General features: G+C 40.0%; 1 protein-coding gene across 3 annotated transcripts in view; it reads left to right on the top strand.

The window, feature by feature from the left end:
• Positions 1-10,753: 10,753 nt before the first annotated feature.
• LOC149312284 (hepatocyte growth factor receptor-like) overlaps positions 10,754-23,499 on the top strand; it is a 123,792-nt gene continuing 111,046 nt past the window's right edge. The window contains exon 1 of one of the 3 annotated variants that reach the window (XM_089524332.1): positions 10,754-10,823. The gene's annotated coding sequence lies outside the window, so the exon portion shown is untranslated. Of the gene's footprint in view, positions 10,824-11,702; positions 11,797-13,750; positions 13,815-23,499 lie in introns of those variants that run through there. The other 2 variants (XM_089524336.1, XM_089524335.1) reach the window with 2 other exon arrangements.

Below are 23,499 nucleotides of genomic sequence, written 5' to 3' on the forward strand. Positions count from 1 at the left end.
TGCTCCATTGAGTTCAGTAGCACCTGAACATAGGACTGCAGCCTAAATGTACTTTGAATTGCAGGCTTAGTGAGTTTGTAAAAACAATGATACTTCATCATGTGCCTGTTGCTGGGTTAAACCATTTCAGACTCTATGTGTGTATGGGGGTTGGAGTGTCATGTGAACATTTCCCTGCCTCATACTCTCTTTGTACTTTAGAAAGTGAAAATTTGTGCTTTATAAAGTGGAAAATTTCTTAAATTGGAAATTTTCATGCACGTACGCACAGGCACACATATATAGTTTGAGCTCAGCAGGGGCTCGCATTCTCATGCAATGAAGTAGATACATTTTTATCTTTAATGATAGATGTGTGTATGTGTTCTCATCCTCCATAGCTCCAAGACCATGACAGCTAGACACTTGAAACTTGGCATGAATATTAAGACCAGACTCTAGTTATGCATGTGAGGGTTATTTTGGCTCTAGCAATTGATTACGTTTTGTTAATTAAAATCTGTCCAGAGCCTACAGTACCACCTTCAGTAACTAGGTGGCAGATGTCCTAACAGTCAAAATTAAAACTGCACTCAGGTGTAGGACATTCATTTTTCCAAATTCCATGAACTCTTTCTGGTCCTTACTAAGCTGCATATTTCTACAAGTTAAATGATAAAGTAGATTTTGGAAGATATGTGTTCTAAAATTAAACAAAATAAATTCAGGCAAATATCTCTTTATTTTACTCTGTCATCTAAATCTAAATCTAGATTTGCCTATCAAAAGCCATTGGTCAAGAGGAAAAGCTGGCAGCTTTGAAGTTTCTGCACCAATGCTTCTGTCACATTTGACTGAATTTTTATTTCTTACTTCTTGGTGCAAAGCTTTTCATATTTCCCCAAGCTTCCTTCTGGAGCTTTTAGGGTGTTGGTTTTTAAAAATAAAACCTAAAGTGGCAGAGTTTTGTTCACAAATACTGCAAGAAAATCCATACACTGAGCCATAAAAGGTATGGAATAACTATTCTGCACATACTGAAGTCTATCAACTCCATCATTCTTTGTAGGAACCCCTGGTACATATACTCCCAAGGTTTAGTGTGCACCCAAGAAACTTCAAAATATTAACAGAGTTGTGCTCATCTGGAGAACTTCTGCTTCTAAATATCTTCTCTGTCCTCTCCGCATTTCTTGTTAAAACCAGCTTTCCACCAAGGGTTTCTACTGCAGTCTCAAATTTATAACATGTTTCCCATAGCTTGGAAAGTTACTTTTAAAATCCACTTAGTTTAAGCTATAGCACAAAGCACTGCCTGAGGAAGCACAAATGATATTCCACCTCCACCATTCAGTGAAGTGGCACCCAAACTACTCTAAAGGTAAGTTTAAAAGTTGCAATTTACACCACACAAAAAAGTGACATTATTTTTCATTTAATTACACATGGAATGTAGTTAGTCCTTTGTTACTGAAAAATAATTAATTGTTACCCAACTAATGGTTAGTAAATAGCTGGCTGCTAATTAACTAATTATTTGCTCCTTGTAACTAGTTATCTGCAAGCTCTAGCTATGTGTGAGTGTATCAGTTATTTCTATTGACTCTTCTGCTTTAACATTTTATTATGCCTTTTCATACTTTTTGATTGTCCAGATGTCCTGAAGTATGTTCTTTCATAGAATCACTACCTGACCATGGTCAGGTCATGTTTCCTAACCTTAAGTTCCCCATTTGTAGATGGAATTAACACTATACAGTGAGAATTCATTATATGAGCTGAAATGTTTTACTGTAAGTAAAGAGAATAAACTTTCTATAGGTACCATTTTTTAGCAGTGGATGATGGCTCGGGAGACCAGAGTCCTGGTCCAGGTTTCAGCAGATCACACTCTCATGGCCTGTTTTCAAAAAGGAGCAATAGAATTACCAAAGTGTTGTGAGGAAAGCCATGGCACAGCCTAGAAAGAACAGAATTTTTATATGAGTCCTATGTTGTAATTATGTTGGCATTATAACTGTTGATTATGGCATTCTTAAATATTTTCATAAGTAAGCAACCTCGTTCAAGATCTTGCATAGAAGGGAAAAGATCTCTGAACACACCCTATTCTTTCTCCTTTCCTGAACAAATTTTTCATATAGGAGGTATTGAATCTTCCTCTTTCCTTCTGATGAAGGAACTATGAGCAGAGAACAATTGCAGGACTATGATGTGCAACTAAACTAGTGCAATAACATTCATGCAACAAGGAATTCTTGATACACTGACAAAATTTGTAAGGGTCAGGTTAATTTTTAATATAGAGTAACTATTACCACACACTGCTTCTGTACTTGTAGTTCCTGAAATTTGCATTCCATATACCAAAAAATACCCCCATCACCCTTTTACAGCAAGCATTGACAGATGTGCTGGGAACAGGGAAGTTTCATTAGGTTCTGATTCCTATGTTGGTATTATAACGCTTCATGAAACCCAAATTCTAAAAAGTGAAGTAGAAGTTGCAATAAGAGAAATGGGAGAAAACAAATCTCCAGGAACAATCAGCAAAAATAAGCAAAGTGAGAGAGAGCACGAGTTTACAAAGATTTCGCGTCTTATTTATACAGTTCTTTATCTCATCATTTTGTATCATCATATTTTTCATTGGCCAGATCAAAACACGTGATTAATCTTAAGACCTCCTTTATATGTATGTAACATCACCACCCATATTATACATCTCATGGCCATTTAAACTAGTCATTATAGATTCATAGGTGTGTTCTAATATTCATCACCCCCCCCCCATTACGTATGCTCAGTTAGAAATTTTTGTGACCTTTAAGTCACCCTGTTATAAAAAAATATCCTTGTCAATGAATGATAATAAACAGTATACTAGTCATTTTAACAGTTAATATAATGTGAGGGTCAAGAAAATGTACTGTCTAAACAGTAAGGCACAGTTCATACAATAACAATAACAATAGTAAACAAGCTTTGGCATTAATGTTTGGTAGGAGGCCTTTTAGATGATGGAATGCAGACGGGAGTCAAGGTCTCAACTCCTCGAAAAAACAAAGGAGCCTTAATAACAGACTGATAGGGAAAGTCTGGTTGTTGGAGTGCCAAACTCAGTGTTTATCTCCTGTTAATAAATAATAATAATAATAATAATAATAATAATAATATTTATTTATTATATTATTTATATTTTTATAAAATTCCCTTTCAGTAAAAGGGCCTTAGCAGACCTTTATTTAATCCCATTAGATATATTGATTATAGTAGTATATATGTATATATGTGGCTCTATACGATCTATATATGTAATCTAATTATAGCATATGATTATATAATCCTTTCTACTCTAGTCATGTGTTTCTAACTATTTTGCTAAATTCTATGTGTTTGATTCAAATCCATTTCTCTCACTAACCAACATATATCAACAGATATGGAAAACAAAATGGTGGCCAACAGATTGGAAACTATCAATTTACATCCCCATCCACAAGCAAGGAGACACAAAAGACTGCAGCAACTATAGGACCATAGCACTAATCTCCCATGCAAGCAAAATCGTGCTCAAAATTCTTCAGCATAGACTCCAACCATACATGGGGAGAGATATCTCAGAGGTCGAAGCAGGGTTCAGGAGAGGAACAGGAACCAGGGACCACATTGCAAAGGTGGAGAGAAGTAGAAACAAAGGAAGACCACATGCTTTATGGTGGACTCAATTAAGGAGGTCATGGGTATGAATCTGCAAGAACATAGAGAATGGTGGAGGATAGGAAGTCTTAGAGATGTCTCATCCACAGGGTCGCCATGAGTCAAGATCAACTCAATGGTGGTTAACAACAAACGGCATTCTTAAATTACCTTCTTCAGCATTTCTAAAAACCGTAAAGTGAGTGTAAGGAAAGTGGTGTCTTCCTTCGTTGTATGGCACCTACTAGCATTCTTCACTAGTTGTAATGCTGGCTGGATGCAATGGGAATTGCAGTCCAATGTCATCTGGGAACTGTACTTTCTCTACTGTTGCTCAAATACTATGAAGGTTTTATTTGTAAAATCAGCCTGGATATTGGAATTGATGGGAGAAAACATAAACAGGGGCTATCCCTGTTTTTGCTTAAAGGAGGAATGCATGAGTGCAGCCTAAGACTTTAAGTGTCATGAGTGCCCCCCACCCCAGCTTCTCTGCTGTTAACTGCCCTTGAATCCATCTCAACACGGTAACCCCATGGATGACACCTCTCCAAGCCCCCCAGTTCTTCACTACTCTGCTTAGGTCCTGCACATTCATACCCATGAACTCCTTAATAGATGGAACATGTGGTCTTTCTCTCTTTCTACTTCCCTCCACCTTTCCTAGCATTATTGTCTTTTCTAATGAGTCTTCTCTTCTCATGATATGTCCAATACGACAGCCTCAATTTTATCATCTTGGCTTCCAGGGAGATTCTGGCTGGAATTGCTTTAGTATACATTTATTTGTCTTTTTGGCTGTTCACGGGATCCTCAGTCTCTTCTCCAGCACCCCATCTCAAATGAATTGATTTTCTTGCTATCTTCTTTCTTAACTGTCCAGCTCTCACATCCGTACATGGCAAGAGGGAATACAATGGCTTGTACGATTCTAATTTTTGTGCTCAATTGTATATCTTGGCATTTTGGGATCTTTTTGAGTTCTTTCGTAGCCGCCCTTCCCATTCTTAATCTTTTTCTGGTTTCCTGGCTGCAGTCCCTTTTCCTGTCAATGTTTGATCCACAGTATGAGAATTCTTTTACTATTTCTATTTCCTCATTGTCTAGGTTGAATTTGTGTAGATTCTCCATGCTCAGCTTCTTAGAGATCACTTTATAGTGCTGCTCCTTTGTCCTTGTTGTTGTTAATCACTGGCAAGTCAGCTTTGATTTATGGTGACCCTATGAAAGAGAGACCTCCAAGACACCCTGTTATTAACAGCCTTGCTAAGGTCTTGCAAACTCATGGCTGTGGCATTTCTGTTTCAATATATCCACCAGTAATGCACTTTCCCCCTCTTCCTACTGTTTTTCATCTTACCAATAATTACTGCTTTTTTAAATAAGTCATATTGTCTTATTATATGTTCAAAGTACAATAGCCTCAGTTTTATCATTCATGGCTTCTAGAGACTAAGTTAGACCATGACTATGCAGACCAGGGTTCGAAACCTTGCTCAGCCACGGAAACCATTTGGTGACCTTGGGCAAGTTACACTCTCTCGAGGAAGGCAAAGACAAACTCCCTCTGAACAAATCTTGTCAAAAAAAATCCTGTGATAGGTTCACCTTAGGGTCACCATAAGTTGGACATGACTTGAAGGCACACAGCACAATGAGAGTTCAGGCTTGATTTGTTCTCAGACTTTTGGTAGCCCATAGTTCCCATAGAAATGTCCTCCATAAAGTGTATTATCTTCCTATCAGTTCTTTTCACTGTCTTTGTGACAGCTGTGGACTATGTGACAGCTCTGGACTATGAGGACAATGAATCTGGAGACCAGGGTTCAATTCCTGCTGGGCATGAAACCCACTGGGTGACCTCAGGCAAGTCTCATGCTCTCAGCCTCAGGAAAAGGCAATGGCAAACATCCTCTGAACAAATCTTGCCAAGAAAACCCCATGATAGGTTCACCTAGGGTGTAAGTCAGTAATGACTTGAAGACACACTACATACACATACAGTATTGTGGAAATGACCTTCCATTACTTCCTGAAAAGAAAAGGGGATTACTACTGTTAAGTGCTCACACACAAAGCATCACATGCAATCCTTGGGGCCAAAAAATACCCTTGCCTTAAACCAAAATCTGCTCACAAAGTCAGAGAAAGGAATGTTAAGACTTCTTGATGGCTGAGAGGGGTGTTTCCTTGGCAGAACTAATTGTTCTAATATGGTTTCTTATTAAAGAGGACTCTGGAATGCTTTGAGTGGGAAAGTTTTTAGAACTTGGGCAAGATGGTACACCTTCTTCCCCCTTCAGCTAAGAAGCAGGGAAGACAAGTAGGTTGTATGTGTGGAAACAAACAAGTTTAGATACAGAGAAGGAAAAGATGTGTGAGCAGAAGCCTCAAAGTATCTTGAAACTTCAGGGTACTTCCCTCTGGAGATCTGATACGAGACAGCAGATCTGTTGCCTGGCTCAAGGATATATGCTACTTTCCCCCACCTATGCCCAACTTGCATAATATTTATAAATAATCCAAGTATTACAAAATGCCTTCAGCCTTAAACAATCTTCTCCCTATAAAGAAAGCCCAACCCAAGTAAGTGTTCAACCTCTGCAACATCATACTGTTGAGGAAGCAATAGGGTTAAACCTCTTTGTAGATTATTAAATATAATTAGATATGCTTTTCTTACTCATGTTTCTGTCAACAGTTTGAACACTGACACATAATATGATTAGCCCATTTTTATTCTCTCTGTAAAAAAAAAGCACTCCTGAAGATTAGAAAGCTGAAAATATCTGGGGATGATGGCAGGTTTGGAATAAGCTTGGATGGATTCTAGTTTGTGACATTCTGTGCACCCTCATACTTCTCTCAATAGAAGTGTAGCATACTAGACAAGTGTAAGCAATAAAACTAGCCCACAAAATATTTCGTCAGCTTATTAGCTCACTCATGTTTTGGCAAGGATGCAATCTTCAAATTGCTGTAATTGCAAATCCTATGGGTTTCTCCCCCCACTTCCATTGGAGTACTCGATTTGATAGGCAGTATCTCAGGACAATACATAACTTACAGAGTGTTGCAAGGAGAACACTTTGCGTGTTTAATACCTAAGTACTCTTTCCTCTTGGGAGTCATATACCCACAAATAGATGGCCATTTGATGATGTTTATGATGTGATTTAAGTCTGAGTCTCTAGGGACTGGTGTTCACCTTTGACAGTCTCAGCAGAGAGGATACAGATTAAATTTTCTTACATCTATTGTATTATCTCAGTGAGATGGTATGGAGAAGGAAGGCAAAGGTTACGCACCAAAATTTAAATGAAAGATCATGGCTTTACATGTATGTTAACATTTGAACCAGAAAATTCATATTATCAACAGTGGTTTTGTTTGTTTTTACAAATTCTCAAATAAGCTGCTTGCAACAAAAGAATTAATGAGGTTGCTTAATGCTGCATTTTGACTCTTTAATGTTTATTGTTCTATATAGATGCATGAAGAACTAGCAAAGGATACCAGCATATACAATTCACTGAAAAACTGGACCCAAAAACTGTTTACATTGTCTGCCACCAAAGTTGACATGTTTTGACCCGATGTTTGTTTTGTATAATGACAGCAGCTGAGAAAGAAAAAATATCTTAGGGAAATGCGGTTAGGAAAAACACAGATCTCTCTGAAAACAGCAGGGCTACTGCTTAAGGTCTAAGTATCTTAAAGTCTGCAACAAAAATACTGCAGCATACAAGCAAATTAAATTCAGCTCTTGGGTTCATAGATGGCTCTGGCAATCAGCTACATGCTTTTGTTTGCAGCTGATGTAGGGTCTAGGAAGCTAAGCACAGACAGCTTTGGCTAATACTTGGGTGGGAGGCCGTCAATGAATACCAAGTGCTGTAGGTGGTATTTCAGAAGGAGGAACTGGCAAAACCACCTCTGAATATTATTTGCCTAAGAAAACTCAGTGAAATTCATGGAGTCACCAAGGTCGACAGGCAACTTGAAGGTACATATAGACACACACATTGATGTGCAATGTTGTTTGCACATTCCTGAAGAGAAACAATAATAGCTATTAAATATAGCTATGTTTATTAGAAACTGTGAACATCAATTGTCCCTGCACCCCCCATAATATATGTTGTCTACCGGCTGAGGCTTTCCTTAGCTCTGGCTTCCTTCAACCTAAAAATGGCACTTTGTTCATGGTAGTTCTGGAGGTGTATATGAATAAACCCATGGCATAGGGGTTAGCTCCATTGCATTGCATTCAAAGTTCCCATTGCACAGAACCTACTCAAAATGCAGACGCTCCCATACTTTCAGTCTACAGCCAGGAAATAATGGTAGCTCCATAGCTGTGTATTTCTGACTGTGTAAATGGCAGGCTGTTTTTCGAAATATGACCTGCAGTCACATACTAAGGTGTTACCTTCCAACACCTTTTGTTGTAATGTGCCTTCAAGTCTTTACTGACTTATGACGATCCTACCACGGGGTTTTCTTGGCAAGTTTCTTCAGAGGGGGGTTGTCATTGCCATCCTCTGAGGCTGAGAAAGTGTGACTTGCCCAAGGTCACCCAGTGGGTTTCAATGGCCAAGGGGGGATGCAAACCCTGGTCTCCAGAGTTGTAGTCCAGTGCTAAAACCACTAACGTTGGAAGACTTACAAATATATCATGGCATGTAGACTACAGTCTTATTGATAAATCCCAGCTAGGGAAGATCCATTCAATCAATTGCTGAACGCTATATAACATGTAGGTAAATCTAACAGAATCAAAAGATCGACTGTAGTTGGGACAAATAATAAAATTTAGGCCTCCTGGAAAAGCCTTCCATTATGGTTTTAGTGACTGAAGTTTAGACCATGAAAGTTCGTGCCGCCATAAACCTATCAGCCTTTAAGATATCACCACTCTCTTTGTTCTTCTTTTGCAACAGGGAAAAAACACCTTTCTTGAACAGGTGCAGCTTTCCCCCATCGCAGTATTTTATATGCTGGGGAAACCTGCAGCTGTTCTATTCTTGTCTGTCCTTCAGCATTTTAAACTGTAGAAACTCTGCTAGGAAAAAACAATGGCAGGCAACTTGAAGGGTATTGCCAGTCCTATCTCTCCACTGCCACCCCAATTTGAAGGAAGGAAAAAGAGATAACTATTTTGGCCCAGAAGAAAGAAATAAAAACCCAGTTGGGCAATTCTGACCCTGTTGCAGCATTTTGTGTGTATGTGCCTTCCAGTTGCCTGTCAACCTATGGCAACCCCATGAATTTAATAGGGTTTTCTTAGGCAAGGAATACTCAGAGGTGTTTTTTTGCCAGGCAGTTCTTTCCTCTGAAATATCGGGACCCAATGAAGGTACTGAAAACCAACCTGGTTTGAGCATGGGACTATGACTTTGGAGACCAGGGTTTGAATCCTGGCGCGGCCACGGAAGCCCACTGTAAGGCCTTGGGCAAGTCACACTCTCTCAGCCTCAGAGGATGGCAATTGCAAACCCCCTGTGAAGAAACTTGCCAAGAAATCACCATGTGCCATAAGCTGGAAAAACAACCAACAACGGAGGTATTGCTCCACTGTGGATGATGTCTCTTTCTCACAGGTTTCTCCTCGGCCCAACAGTCACTGGCAACTCCCAGTAGTTTGTTTCCTCCTCACAAGGAAAGACTGGTGTCTTTATTTAGTCATTAATGAGTGGCATTCTCATCCTGCTTAATGACAACAACACTGCCACCTGCCTCTCTGAGGAAAAGGAAAAGGCAGAGCCAACAATGGCTGAGGGCAGCCTTTCCTCTTGTCTCTGGTGCCCTTCCAGGCCAGCTTTCCCCAGAGCTGCTCCGCTTGTGGACAGAGTGACCAGGTGTCCTCCTTTTCCTGGACACATCCTATATTTCCACCTCCTGTCCAGGAGGAATTCCAAAATATCACCCATTTGGAACATGACTAAAAAACTTGAAATTTCTATTTCTATGAGTGTTTTGAGCTTTTATTTGGTCATGTCTTCCATTTTGCGATGCCTTGCCTTGTCCTCCATTACAGCCAGGATATTTGGTCGCCCTGTGCAGCCAAAATACAATGGTAGGCTTGGGGCTTGGTATGCAGCTGCAGGGGTAACCAGACACCCTCCTTTTCCAGGACACGTCATCTATTTCCACCTCCGGTCCAGGAGGATACGGTCTCTTTCAACTCTATGATCCTATTAGAAGCACTTCTACGAGGGGTTTCAAAAGATGCCCTCCACTTGGAGCATGACAGCGTAGCCTGGATTTAACATGTCTATGAGTGTTCTGAGCTTTTATTTGGTCATGGTGGGTCCCACTTCCACATGCGTCCAGAGTGTGATGCTGCAGCTAAAAAGGCCAATGCGATTCTTGGCTCCATCAACAGAAGTACAGTGTCTAGATCAAGGGAAGTAACAATGCCACTGTATTCTGCCTTGGTCAGGCCACTCCTGGAATACCACAATTCAAAAAGGATGTTGAGAAACTGGAGTGTGTGTCCAAAGGAGGGCAACCAAAATGGTGAAGGATCTAGAAACCATGCCTTATGACTAGGAGAGACTTAGGGAGCTGACAGTGAGGGCTGTTAGACAGTGGGACACAGACACTCCCTCAATAGAATGCAATGGACTCTCCTTCTTGGGCAAGCCTTGAAACTGAGGCTGGGTGTTTTTTTGGGGGGGTGTTTTGATTGAGAGTTCCTGCATGGCAGGGGGTTGGACTGGATGTCCCTTGGGGGTCTCTTCCAAGATTCTATGTGGAGGTGACAAAATGGCGTCGGGTGCCTGTGGCCCTGAAGGGAAGAGCCCGCAAGGGGGCTCTTAATAGCAAAAGCTGGGGTTAGCTTTCCCTCCTCCATTGGTGGCTGCTGGTGGTGTTGAGTCACAGGCGGCAGCAGCAGCAGCAGCAGCAGCAGCAGGTCAGGGCGGGAAGGGAGGGAAGGGAAGGGCGGACTTTGCCGCTGGGAGACGCCGCCACCACCACCACCACCACCAGCAGCAGCGCCTTCTCCTGCCTGGGCTGCCTTCCTTCCCTCCTCCTCCTCCAGGTGGCTCCTTCCTTCCAAGGCGGCGGGGAAGGCGAAGCGAAGGCACCCCGATGCGGCGGGCGGCTGGGCTACCTCCTCCTCGCCTCCAGCAACAGAGGTACTACTATTACTCCTACTGCTACTGCCTCGTCTTGCAAAGGCGACGAGAGGGAAGAGACTGAGAGACATCACCTTCGCTGCAATGCTGAGCCACCAGCCCCTGCTTCCAGGGAGGCTTTGTGCCCAGGAGTCCGGGGTTAGGATAGGATAGGATAGGAAGGCACAAGGCAGGCAGGGCGCGGTTGGGCTCAGCCTTCTTTCTTTCTTTCTTTCTTTCTTTCTTTCTTTCTTTCTTTCTTTCCCATTGAGGGCTTTTCTTTTTCTTCTTGTGGCTTGGTTTTGCCAGCTTCTCGTTTGAGGCTGAGAGAGTGTGACCCGCCCTTGTATCTAGTTCTGTGTGCCTTGATAGGGTTTTCTTGGTAAGGTCTGTTCAGAGGAGGAGCCTTCTGAGGCTGAGAGAGAGTGACTCTCCCAAGGGGTTTCTTTGGCAATGTTTGTCCAAGGGAGGTTTGCCATTGCTTTCCCTTGAGGCTGAGAGAGTGTGACTTCTTGCCCAAAAAACACCTCTCAGTGGGTTTCTAGTGTGTGGTGGTTGTTGTGGTTGTGTGTGTGTGTGTGTTGTGGTCGTTTCCCACATATGGAGAACCTATATCCTGGGGGTTTTCCTGGCAAGATTCATTCAGAGTTTGGTTTGCCATTGCTCTCCCTCGAGGCTGAGAGAGTGTGACTTCTTGCCCAAGGCCACCCAGTGGGCTTCCTTCTTTTTAACCAAGAGTTAATTAATTCTGAACACTGGGCAGGGTTTAAGTCTCAGCCCCTCTTCCCTTCAGACTTTAGGGTTGAGTGTGTGTGATGTAATGGTAGAAAGAGAGGGCGCCTCTGAGCATGTGCTGATTCCCTTCCCTTGCAGCAAGGAATCATGAGACAGAGAAGGCTTCATTCTTCTGTTTGCCGAAGGCGGATGGAGGCTCCTCATTCTCCTTTCGGAACGTGTTTCAATCAGAGGTGAATGTAATCAGGCGAACATCCAGGTACGTGATTATAGAGCGTGATGCCTTAGTAATTAAGCAGTGAGGCATTGCTACCATTTGGGGCTGTGTGTCTGTGTGTCTGTGTGTGTGTGTGTAGATTTTACTTTTAGAGTGGAGATGTTGTTGTGTGCCTTCAAGTCATTTCTGATTCATGGAGACCCCTAAGGCATCCCTATTAGGAGGTTTTCTTGGCAAGGTGTGTTCAGAGGTTTGCCCTTCCCTTCACTGAGGCTGAGAGAGTGTGACTCGCCCAAGGGTTTCATAGCCAAGCTGGGAACTGAACTGACCATGATAGTTGTTGATCTTTTAGTAGGAGTAAAGCGTAGAGGAAATGACTGCCAGGAATTTGGCTGCCACTGCCGCCACCGATATTTGGAGATCTGCCTGGACTCAGCAGGGTCCACCCAGCCTTATGGAACCTGTTTTGCATACCAGGGAACCCATTCCTGGACATGGGAAGGGGCGATCCCAAAAGGGAAGGGATCTCTGAGCATGTGCAGAGTGCTTCCCTGCCCACCCAGGGCACCCCAGCTCTGTGGGATTCACAGGTGAGGTTTGCAAGCCACAGGATAGCTTCTGGTCAAAAATTAACTACAAGAGACTCCTGCTGCAACTTCCTTTTCTAGGAAGAAAAAAGTGAAACACACACATACACACTACAAAGTTTCGAAACTGTTTGCTCTCCGTGAGAAGAGGAGATTTTGTCAGGTTTGGGAAAGGCTGTATCAAGGTGTTTAGTTGTTGTGGTGGTGTGCCTTCAAGTCGTTGCCAACTTACGTTGACCTCTCATGGGGCTTTCTTGGCAAGATTAGCTCAGAGGAGGTTTGCCATTGACTTCCCCTGGGGCTGAGAGAGTGTGACTTTTCCAAGGACATCCAGTGGGTTGACATGGCTTAGCTGGGAATCAAACCCAGGTTTCAAGAGTCATGGTCCAACACTATGGCATGCTGGCTTAGACTTTTACCTAAAGTCCAGGGGTAGCTGTGTTGGCCATGTAGTAAAGTACAACAACACCCAAAATCCACAACATAATATAACCTTTATGGGGTCAAGCAAAAGGCATAAAATATATATGTCTCGATCCTTCAAAACACCATTGGTTTCTTCTCAGACAAAGGTATAGTATAGAATAACACAAAGGTATAGTATACAATAATACAGGAGGGGGAATCCTGTTTTGTGAATTTTGGATGTTATTGTACTTTACTTAAAACATGTGGCTTAGTAGTAAAGGAGAGTGCCTCTGAGAGTATAAAGAGTCCAGTTTACTTGTCACCTGTCATCTTGATCCAAACGCATCTGGAAACAAAGCTCCCACACAGTTTTGGGATCTACCACCTGTTTCTTCCAAAGCAAGGGGAAAAAATCATAGGCTTTTGTTTGAGGTTTGCACTCTTAATGTAGGGTCTGCTGTGCTGCTCCAGGTTTGCGATCTTAATGTCTGCAATCTTAATGTAAGGTTTGATGGTGCTGCTTTGATTCCTTATTGGTTTGGACTCAACAAGGGGAGTCATCCGGATCGATGCACATCTACACTTTCCAGAGGGCGAAATGCTGCTGATCTCATGGGAAGGAGGCAAGTATAAAGCAATGCAAATCCCCTTTGTAAGAGATGATTGAAATGAGCTCCTGGATGATTCAGGAGTGACTCCCTCTCACAGGACTGAGTGGAGGGGGCCCAGGAGGAAGAATTGGAGTAGCTGGAAGCTGTGCAACAAGGCTTGCTTTGCAAAGAAGTTTGGCCACCCCACAACCTGAGTCAGCCTGAACAGCAGCAATAGCAGCACAACCCATATCTCACCACAACGCTGGCAAAGAAAGCCCTGGGAGGGTTGCAGAGAAGTGATCGCTTCAACACGTACATTTTTGTTGAGACAACTGTGCCCGGAGGGAGCAACTTCTTCAGCCTGTTTGTTAGGTGGAAACATCTCTTTGCAGTTTTCTTATCAGGACTCTTGATGAGATAACAAGCCAACTAGCCTCTTAGAAATGTAACTGATGTGTGTTATGTTTTGCCGGTAGGTACAATACACCAGGAGTGGGTGGCTGGGTGTGAAAGCAATTTTAACTACCTCTTACCAAAACAGCAGAATTTCACTCATTTGCTCCTACATTTGCTGTTGCAAGACTTCTAGAGCCATCTGGGTTTCCTGTTAATTTAAATGTTACAACCTAAGAGAAGAGGAATACACCTGCAATCAGCTAATGGGACTTAAAGTGGGTTTAAATGTAATGCGATATTCATACATTTATCTTTGACACACACAAAGATTATGAAACTATCTTGGAATAATATAGCAGATAAGATGTGGTTTGAATCCCAAATCTTTATGCTTTTAACTTTATCTTTGCCAAACTGGTGTTGCATAAATTCTCTAAATGCTTCTGCAGAAAAATTAGGAATGTAGGCAGCGCTGTTGCAAGAAATATTGTAGGAATGTGACCATGTAATATGTCCTAGTCTGATCTTTTAAAATTAGATGTATGCATACGTTGTTAAAAGTGCATTTTGCAATATTTTCACTTTTTTTGTGACCCAATTTAGTGGAATCTTTTGTCTGAACAAAAGTATAACTGAAATAATTGGGTTTTTTGTTTTGTTTTGCTAGAAAGAGTTGTCAAACCTGATAAATATGAGCAGACAACCAGGAATTGGCAGATGTAAAGTTTCAGTGTATACCCATTTGTGAACTGGGAACGTGAAGAATTGGATGAAATCCAGTTAGGCTCAACTAGAGTAAATCCATTAAATCAAACTGAAGTTGATAAATTGAGATTGTTTTCTGGCTGTTTTTGTTTTGGTTTTTTTTAATTCTTTGGGCCTACTGAAATTCGTTCTTGACTGCTGTAGTTAAAGCCATTGGCTCCCAAATTAGTGTGTGTATAGTTCTAACACTGCAGCACTTATTTTTTATCAGATTATATTCTATGTCATTGAGATAAATTTGACGCATGCTAAATGATACACACACCCTGTATTGAAAATCTCCACTGGGATTAGTTAGATCAGTGAATGTTTTCCAAATTTGGTTCACAGATGTTGTATGACTACATCCTCAATCTACTGAGTTTGCTCTTGGGCTTTTGGGAACTGAAAGCTTGCACCTGATCACCTTGAACAATTTACAGTGCAATCTTTTACATATGTTACTGAGAAATAAAACTCCTCTAGGTTGCGTCTTACTCCCTGATGGGTAGAATTATAAACTGAATCTTGCATCAGTATTGAAGTGAAAGGCACTAGACTTACTTAAATGCAAATATATTGATTACTGTAGCTACAAATATCACAGTCTTGCTTATAAGATTTTCTTATGTTCGTTTTGCTGATTTCCAGTAAATATTATATGTGAAACATTTTAGCATCTTGATTTATAATATGCGCCAAGGTAAGAGTTTTTAATTTAGAATCTGTAGTTAGTTCAAAGTAGTAATGGTAGTTACTTCTTCATAGATAAGAAGAGTTGCCATTTAAAGACGTTGGTCCTAAACTAGTTATTTGACAAGCTAGCATCCATATAAATTGGTGCTCCAACTTAAGTAAATGTGTTAGATATGTATATCTGGGAATGGTGGAAAGCGAGAGAGAATGCAACAATTCAATTTCATTACCATATGTTTATAATATGGAGTGTGGATATGATACACTACAATGTGTATGTGATGATTTGGGTTATTGCTTGGTGCTTTATGCAAATAATGTTGCAGCAGGTGTGTGTCAGTAGCTGGTAGATCTTGGTCCCCCACTTTCAGTGTGCATAATGCTGCAAGTAAGATAGGAATGTGTTTTTGTGTATTTGCTGGTAATGGTGACATAATTGGCTCATGACATTATCAAGTCATACAACATAAGCATTCAGCCAAAGTGAATGATGTTGTATTAAAAGGTACAGCCCTCCTTATACCTAGCATCAAGATTTTTTGATGCTGCCATACTGGGTTTGCTGAAGCAGGCCAAGTTTTCAGCCATATGACATCACATGATACATCAAAGATAGAGTGCAGCATGGATGGCCATGTAACACATGCAAATTTAGCTGAGCCACTGTTCAGGCTCTCTCACGTGAATCATTCTGTCCCACAAAGTATTCTGCCTCAGCCTTTAACACCAGAGCCATGTGGATGTTTTGTTTAACAAAGTGTTTACATATAATTCTTTAGCACTATTTTTAAAAAATCCGATAACTTAAAAAGATGCAATATTTATATGACTCAGGCAAAACCTGCTGGGGGTTTTAGGAAGTACTGTTTTTATTACTCATATTTCCTGCATGGAACAAAAAGATTTTACTCTGACTTTTGTTTTAAACACCTCTAGTCAGTGACTTTAAGGAAAGATTGCTGCATTCCAACCATACAGTGTAGATTGTTTTGTACTTCTATATGGCTAGCTCCTCGAAAGAATTAATCCTATGGAAATATTCCATTCATGTTTGACTTGAAGTCACCAGGCATCTGCAAGAATAGAGAGAATATTTATAGACACGTGTACATGTAAATATTTGGGTTGCTTTGACTAGATCAGAGAGAGAGAGAGAGGAATCCAACACACAATAGTTAGTGATTAATGTGGATGGTGTATTCTCATTGGTGTATTCTCTTTGGCAGTAGCCCCATTGTTTTCTTTCCTTGTAAGCATGAACATGGCACCAAGAGAGCTGATGTGGAGGAGGCCAGCTCCTCAGAAGCAGAGACTAGAGATCAGGCCCTCATGTCTTACTTCATCCCTGCCCCCACTTTACTCAACACTCCTGATTAATTTTATTCAGTGATATTTAATAAAGGTTACAGTAGCTTTTCATCCAGTCTCCGTATCTGCTTCTGTATTATCACTGTCAGTCTCAAATGAGCAGTTGATTAACTAATTACAACTCTTTATCTCTACATCTCATGCTGCAACTCCCCAATCAGCAACTAGTTTTATGGGTGGATGCATTTGAGCAACCAGGAGATAGTGGCTAACCTTACTCCCACTCATTAGGACTGATCTAACCATAAGTTCTTAGACAACAGGTCTCTGGGTTAGAATTTAGGACCATATGATGGCTTGACCTGGGCCTCATATTTACCATTGTATTCAACATACTGTATATTCTATAGCGTTATTCTTATAGTATTATTGCAAGGATTTGTGTGATACTGCTGAGACTATATTAGTGGGGATGGGGAACGTTTTTGATGAAAGGGCCAATTACGATTTAGGAAGAGTCTTGTGGTCACAATCCAGTAGTGGGTGGAGCTGAGGAAGTGAAGTGGTGGAGCCAAATGTAGTGTGCTGATTTGACCATTTTCCAACCAGTTTTACAAAGCACACAACTCAGATCCGTGCAGGAGGAAGCAGAATTTGGAACATAAAGTTTGAAAATTAATTCATTAATGCTGGTTGTTAAAATTGAGGAAGGTATATTGTCATTAACATTAACAACTGAAATAGTAAAATTTATCTAATTATGATAACCAGTTACTAAGTATGTGGCATGTACATTGTTGCCCTGTCCCTATTGGCACATTATGTTGTTGGATTTTTCAGAAGTGTTCCTCGTGTCATTTTAAAATTGCCTGCCTCTACCTGGCAATTTGCAGATATGTTGGACTACAAATAGCTGAGAATGATGGGATTTGTAATGCAGTCTGTCTCGAAACTGCCAGGTTGGAGAAACCTGTCATAAAACGTGGGATCTAACAACCTATAAATTACATTACTTATCTGTATCTCTCACCTTTGCTAATATATATGCTGTTCACTCAACCTGCAAACACCATATATTGTTCATCTGGATTGGAAAAGATGAATTAGAAATTAAGTCTGGATAGACTCAATCAAGGAAGTTGCAGTCCTGAATCTGTAGGATCTGAGAAGGGCTGTTGGTGATAGGATGACTTGGAGGTCTCTCGTTTATAGGGTAACCATAAGTTGAAGTTAACTTAATGACAGTTAACAACAAGAAGCAGATACGGATACCCTACAAAGGTGGACAGTTTCTTGTTTAGAAATATTTTGAGTGTCTCTGAACATATAAAAAGCATTTTCTTGCACACCCAAGTGATTGCATCTCTTGCCTTCCTGCTCACTTTGAATCTGCTGGTGTGGCCTACAAAAAAGTAATGCTACCACCCAATTTGCATGTAGGAACTGGTTTCAAGTTTGATCCTCATCGTTTTCAGTTTTTCTCAATCCTAGTGCTTGCCAGCAATCTTCTTCTGAGAGCACGTGCAGATGTGAAAATATTCATTGTATCACAGGAATATTGAGTGCTGGTGCCTTTATTAAGGTTTGTTGGAGGAAGTGGATGATGAATTGGGAAATGACTAGTTACATTTAACTCTCTTGGGAAGTTCCTGCTAGCCAAGAAATTACTTAATTAAGTCTTGTTGGGGACAGAGTAATTAGATTTAATTAGTTATTTCAAAACTGGGAATAACTCACAGTGAAACAGCTTTCCTGACTGTAAACCTCAGCTCAGTTTTATTTGTAATTATCCTCTTATCTCTAGCAAGAGATACTGGCAGAGAAGTCTTGAACTGGACATTCCAGGTTTCTCTTATAGAGACTGTCTTTCTAATAAGACACAATACAGTTGATGCTCTCTTTCACCAATTTCTGACAACTGTTGTTGAATGGATGGGGATGAGCCGACTCAGACTGAATGCAGACAAGATGGTATTTGGTTATTCATGCCTTTCAGAGGTTAGTGGCCAGGCCTGCATAATAGGGTTTACCCATCCCTGAGCATTCAGTTCCACAGTCTTGATCTGTTCTTTGTCTTTAGAGAGGCATTTTACCTTGTTCACCAGAAAGCATTCAATAACTGCTGAGATGTGTCATCTGAATGCAAATGTAGCTTGTGGCTCATACAATCTTAAGGATTTCCACTGTGTGAATGAATCTTTCTCTTAAAGAGTACTCTTCTTTCCTGTTGCAATATTTCTTAAAATACTTATAATTAATACGCATTAGCTACACAAGTATGTTAGCAAAACTAATTTTTAAACTGATTTCTTTACCCAGGAGAAATGTTATGTAGGTGACACTTTAAAGACAAGAATAATTAAATGACCTTTCTCCTTTCCTTCTCCCCCTTCATTTCACTCTCTTCTACACTGAGCTCTTTGAAATCCCACAAATGCTAATTACTCTAAGAATCTTTAACCTTGTGGTGTTTTCTTGTTTCAGATACCTTTTAGGAAATCAAATCAGTTTTGCAATCTAATTTCAAAAGACATCCTAAACCAGCAAAATGTGTGCAGACTTGTTCCTTTCAGTGTTAACAAATCTCTGGAATTGACAAGCTATTTGCCTCCAGGAAGACAGTGTGCTGTACAGGGTAATAATTATTCATGCTGTCTTGAGGATATACTAAAGGACGATGATACTTGGACTTGGAGGACATTTGACCAAGTGATTTTTTTTCCAGTTAGGAATGCATATTCTCTAGGGCAAGAGTAGGAATTATGCACTCCTTCAGATCTTGCTGGATTGCAGCTTCCAATGAGTCATCACCATTGAATATAATGGCTGGGAGTTGCAGTAAAACATCATCTGGAGGGCCTCGTGATTCCCACCCCTAAACTAAACTCTGAACTGATGAAAGTGCACAGTTGACCTAGTATTAGTGGTGTACAGTTTTTCAGTTGTTAACATTTGATTAAACCAGTGTGCAAATGGTGGTGCTTGGCATTATTTATTAATTTTAGAGAAATGAAGAGAGATACAGTAATAGTAAAGATGCTGATGTTGTGTTTTAAAATAAAATATAATAAAACTGGGGTACACATTTTTAGGGCAGTGCTACACTAATACATGGTCCCCAATGCCAGTGACAAACCTCCTCTGAACAAATCTTGCCAAGAAAATCCCGTAATAGGTTTGCCATAGGGTCGCCATAAGTTGGGAATGACTTGAAGGCACACAACATACACACAGTGCCAGTCACCAAGCTACCTTCATTGCTTCCAGGAAAGAAACGGCTGTAGCCAATGAACACAAAAATGGTGTTGGTTATATGATGGTGGTGGGAGACTGCCAGTCCCACAGAAAAGATAGTCCAAGTGGCATGGTATTGATCACTTTAAAAAATACCCTTCAACAATGAAGTCACTGTGGAATGTGATATTGAGGCCCATTGTTTAGAATTGAATGAATTTATGCGTTAAGTGTCGCACTTTTCAAAAGCTAATAATCTCATAGCCTATATACTTAATGTGGGTTTAAAAAACAACAACAGCACAATCCACTGGAATGCATCATGTATAATCCTTCTTAAACATATGAATTGCTTACTAGTGTGGTCCACTTCTATTTACTGGGAAAGCAAGGAAGTTTCAAACATTCAGTAGTGTGTGCTTATACCTGTGTTGAAAACACCTAAAATCTAAATGCCCTGGCTTTTGAAAGTGAGTTGTGATATCTAACCTGATTGGATAGTGAATAATAAATTTAACTGATGTTGTGGTATGTAAGAATTTGAAGTATTTTTTTAGCCACAACTGCAAATTTGTAATCTAAATAAGTTCTGCTTAAGCCTGTTGATTTATGACTTCTCTTGATAATAGATATAAATGTGTTATTTTCTTCACATGGATATGCATCCTATCAATATTCTGATAATTAGATAATATTAAGATTATCTATTTTAGTATTTTCTTGGAAGAGCCTAATTAAAACCCCAGGATTTCATCTTATGTAAGTCATGGATAGGGCAGCTAGCCATTTTGTTTTCTTTCTGTGGCTTTATATAAATGCCTACCTATGCTAAAAAGCATCTGACACTCTGAAGCACTTTTGCTCTGGCTAAGTTGATCCAGCTCTATAAATCTTAAAAATTAATCATAGCAACTAAATATGTGACATTTATTGAAATTCATTCTTTTCCATTTACCTCATTGCTTTCATAAATATTGAAAATAGTAAGGGATTGTAGGTACAATTTGATTAAATCTATAGTTGTTACTCTTTGACTTCTGAAAATTGATTTTCCTCCCCTGAACTGGAGTTACTTACTGATTAAGAACTGTGCACTGAGTTGAATAGGTTACATTTGTTTGTCTCCCCCATCTTCGTCATACAAGTTTCAACAGGCTGTGTACTAGAAGTATACAAGAAACCTAATATAACTCTGCTCTAATAAAATGTGCAACTTTACTTAGAAATAGCAGTGTTTGTCTGAAATGGCAGGATGACACATCTTTATGTTCCATTGTATGAAGACAAAAACCTTCTTATTGTAGATGTTTCCTGTTTTTCATGTATGCTGCTGCTGCTAAGACTAAACCTTCCTTCCCATTTGCATTGGCTACACTTCTAAATTCTTTTATTCCAAAATGATTAAATGAAATATCAACTACCACATGACATCTTCTGACAAAGTAGAGGATGGCTTCATATTATAGCCATGCATGGAGGGAGGGATATAGTGGGTTCTTACTTCTGGTGCTGTGGCTTTTGAACTCAAACAATCTCTTCTTCTGCACATATATACGCTTTTCCTGACAGATACTGTGGTTGCTTCTCCACCCATTCTCTCTACCTTTTAAGGGATTCCAAAACATCAAATTCCAGCAGAAATCACATTCCTTTTTTGGAAAAGACCGTCAGACAAGACTTTTTACCTTGTTGCTTGCAGTATCATTGCCTTCAAGTCTTCTTTCACCTTTGTTTTTTTCTGAACAATGCATGCGTACTTGCCTAGGTAGAGCAGCTATGTCCTTTCCATTTGGTGTTGCAGCAAAACCTCACAACTCTACAAACCGTTCAGCCTTAAGCATCTGTCTAAGCTACATCATAATAACAGGAGAGGTGAGAAAGCTTTGGAAAGTTCATTTGTAGGACAGTCATTGCAGATTAGACACTTTTCCGCTTAAAGTACAGTGGGATCTTGTTTTCTGCTGAGATTTGGTTCCAGGATCCCCTGTGAATAAATAATTTATTCAAACAATTAGTTTCTGTTTGTGGAACTAATGTCAAAAAAAGAAAAAACGTAATTCAGGTTCGTAACACATCGACGAAATAATCCAGTTTTTGACCACTTTAACAGCCCTGGGTCAATGCTAGGGAATTCTGAAAACAGTAGTTTGCCTTCTCTGTCAGAGAGCTCTGGTGCCACAATAAAGTATAGCTCCCAGGATTCCCTAACAATAAGCCAGGGCAGTTAAAGCCGTTTCAAACTGAATTATTTCTGCAGTGTATTTTGGACCACAATGATTGATTTATATATATATATAAAATATTTATTTATTTATTTATTTATTTATTTATTTATTTATTTAACATACTTATCTGGCTTAAGTTAGAATTTCAGTATTAACTTAATTTTGGAATTAAGTTATTAAGTTACACATTCATTAAATGACCAATCATGCAAAAGAGCCAACAGATTTCACATTTCTTGGTTGGTTCATTATCCAAAACCTAATTCACTTGAAGTATTACAAAACTTTATTTTTGGTTAGTCTGTGAAGTTTTGGAAATGACAGTGTTTGGATCACAAGATTCAAACTACTGCAAATGCAAACTGCTATAGCAATATTTGTATTTGTTCAAGACTCAAGTATGATAGATCTAGCTAATTCAAGATGAAAAGATTTTAAAATGACAAGGTGTAAGGGGACCTTGGAAATGAGTTGGTCTGTTTTTTATACAGAAGATTCTCCTGTTTTGTATGCTGGACACTGCATAGAGGTCCTCATACGTCCCAGGAAACTGGATTTTGAAGCTCTTGAAGTCCTGTGACTTCTGTTGGGAATCTGGAAACCAAAGGAAGAGGAAAGAGATGAGATTATAAGGGATGAAGAAGTAGTTTTTGGTGGAGTGGATGAGAAATTGGGTTTTCAAAATTTCAAGATCAAAACAGTGTCAAAGAGATGGAATAAAATCGGTGTTTTTTCAGCTTCATTTTGTAAAGGTTTCAGGTAGGCTTTACAGTTAAAAGCTGTTTAATGTAATCTTGATAGTTAGTTTTCCTTTTCTAATGAAAGTGCAGTTGAGTCAGATTTTTAATCATATTAATAATTTAAAAAATGCATTAATCCTTTTCTGTTAATTTTCTTACTTGCCTGTAGATAAGTGATGACAATCTTTTTGTATGTAAGCAAGGACAGTAAACTCTAGGTTCCCATGCGGATACAAACAAATGTGTGGGAAGCAGATTGAGGGGCTTGTGCATGATGGCATATAAGAGTTCCATTTTTGTGAGGACAGAGCTTAGAAAAGTTACTTTGTGAGTTACAATTCTGAAATCCTGGGTCTTTCTGAGCGCTGTTGCACCCTTTCCAAGCAGTGTGCAAGGCTTATTTCTAGATCATGGTCCAGGGCTTTTATGTACTGGATTACATGTGTGTGCCGACATGATGACTCTTGTGTGTCAAGAAATCTGGGACAAAGAGAGCAGCAGCAGCTTGACCCTGATCAGGCTTGTGTTTATTTGTGCTCAAATGAACACCTGAATAACATTGTAACCAGTTTACAAGTGTTGCAGTAGTGACACCCCCCCCCCAATTGCAGCCATCTGTGCTGTCCGAAAACTTATTTCAGAGGGTTTCCCATCTCTGTTCATGGGGAATTGCAGGAGGAAAGATTAAATTTTTTTCATGGTTCTTCTAACATAAATAGTTCCATCAGTGGCTCAAGCCCACTGGATCTTAACCATGGATTAATTTGGTTTGACAGTGGTTTTGGCAGTGCACATGGTTGGTTGCCGTTCTATG

This window comes from Sceloporus occidentalis, unplaced genomic scaffold (genome assembly GCF_023333645.1).
Source record: "Sceloporus occidentalis isolate IW3139 unplaced genomic scaffold, rSceOcc1.0.p SCAF_5, whole genome shotgun sequence".
Classification (NCBI taxonomy): Eukaryota; Metazoa; Chordata; class Lepidosauria; order Squamata; family Phrynosomatidae; genus Sceloporus; species Sceloporus occidentalis.